We start from the raw sequence: 2,365 nt of genomic DNA, 5'->3' as shown, positions 1-2,365 counted from the left end.
TTAGAGCCTGGAGCCTTCTTCGGGTTCTGTGTCTCCCTCTCTCTCTCTCTCTCTGCCCCTCCTCCTCACACTCTCTCTCTCTCCCTCTCTCTCTCTCTCTTTCTCTCTCTCAAAAATAAACATTAAAAACATTTTTTAAAATAAATTTGGTGGTCATAAGAATCACTTGGGGAACTTGTTTGGAATGCACATTACTTGCACCCATTCTCGGAAATTCTGATTTAGTAGGTAGGGGAAGGGCTCTGGGATCCATGTTTTTTTCTTTGACTATCCTAAGAGTTCTGTCCCTCAAAATCACTTTGACAAGATTTGCTCTTCACTAAAGCCCTGATACTCAACTTACTGTGTTCCACTAAAGAATCCAAGACACAGCAGGGAACCAATTTACCCTATAAAGAACCTTTATATTGAGATATTCATTTGGTACATTTGTTTCTTAGGGTCATACAAATTGTATAGTATTGTTGGCAATAAATTTTATTGCCATCACTCTATGATGCCAACAAAAGTAAAAGTTCCATTAGTAGATGAAAATTGTAATAATACTGTTGGGTATATTCTTGCTACTGTAACAACTAACAGAGAAATAAATTTTAAAGTTTATTTATTTATTTTTGAGAAAGAAAGAGAGAACAAGCCAGGGAGGAGCAGAGAAAGAGGAGAGAGCGAGTATCCCAAGCAGGCTCTGCTCTGTCAGCACAGAGCCTGACGTGTGGCTCGAACTCATGAACTTTGTGATCATGACCAAGCAAGAATTGGATGCTTAACTTTCTGAAGCCACCCAGGTGCCCCTACACAGAAGTAAATTTTAAAACCGAAGTGATAATAGCGAAGGGCCAGAAAAACAATGGATGGTGTTGGGTGAGTTTAAGGAAAGTACTTGGAGGGACCAGGGGAGCCCCAGGTTAATAGTAGCCTACCAGAGTTCAAATGGACAACCGGGCCAAAAGGCAATGGCATCCTACCCTTCCAAGTGAACATCGTAACTGATAGGCGCTTGATTTAGTGATGAATATGAAAGCCCAGTACCCCACATAGATGACATTTGTTTTCCACTAACAGTTGAGAACCAATACAGCTCTGGAGTTTGATCACAGGCTTTTCTTGTGACCAGAGATGTAGTTCATCCACTAGGCGTAGGACACTCTTTTCCCAGATACAAGTTGTTTGGGAAGAAGTAGGAAGACTGCTTCATGGATAAGGAATCAGGAAAAATGAATGATAGAATCTTGAATAATATTTTATGGAGGCTGTGAAAAAAGCCTGTTGACTTATCCCTGTCCCATAACCAAGGGATCTGGCTTTGCAAACAACACACACCTGGATTTAAATCTTAGCTTGGCCTCATCTTAAATGTGGGATGTCAGGCAAGTCACTTAACCTCTCTGTGCTTGTTTGCTCATTTATAAGATGGAGTTAATAATACTATAGTGTCTGTCTTACAGGCTTGTCCTGAGGATGAAATGGGATCATTAATGTAAAGGGTCTGACACAGGGAAAGTATTTAAAAAATGTTAGCAGTTTTCTATCCTATTTTGTTATAAAAATTTTCAACATGCAGCAAAGTTGAAAGAATTTTGCAAGGAGCATCTATACACTCACCAACTAGATTCTACCCTTAATATAAATTTCACTACACTTACCACCTGTCTAGCCATTTTTCCATTCCTCTATCCATCCACTCATCTACCTTATTTTTTTAAAAACATATTTCAAAATCAATTCCCTACACTGGTACACTTCTCCCTAAATACTTCAACATATAGAAGCATTCGGGGCGCCTGGATGACTCAGTTGGTTAAGTGTCTGATTTCACCTCAGGTCATGATCTCACGATTAGTGGGCTCGAGCCTCACATCAGGTTCTGCGCTAACAGCTTGGAGCCTGGAGCCTGCTTCAGATTCTGTGTCTCCCTCTCTCTCTGCCCCTCCACCACTTGTGCATGTTCTCTCTCTCTCTCTCTTAAAAATAAAAAGTTAAAAGTTAAAAAAATATATATATATGTAAAGAAGCAATTATTTTTACACTTCTCTAATAACCAGAATGATCCTGCTCATCAGATTCAGTGTCTTTCCCTCAGACAATTCTGGATGAACGTTGCCAAACTGCTTCTCTTTGATACCATTTTATCTGCATTACCTTCCCTTGGTTGCACAGTTTATGTAGATATTTTACATCAATTTAGGCAACAAGGTTATTTTACAAGAAATTAAGTCTTATCAAGACTACACTCTAGTCCCAATTAGAGTACTCTCAAGTCAGGACAAATAGTTGTGGTAGCTGGACTCAGCCATTAGAAGTGGATTCTACCCGTGCTATTGGCAACCCCTCTTCCCACCCCCACCATTCCCCTTTTTACTTATTA

Source organism: Panthera leo, chromosome A3 (genome assembly GCF_018350215.1).
Source record: "Panthera leo isolate Ple1 chromosome A3, P.leo_Ple1_pat1.1, whole genome shotgun sequence".
Classification (NCBI taxonomy): Eukaryota; Metazoa; Chordata; class Mammalia; order Carnivora; family Felidae; genus Panthera; species Panthera leo.
The sequence above is the reverse complement of the archived record's forward strand: the minus strand, read 5'-3'. Positions refer to the sequence as shown.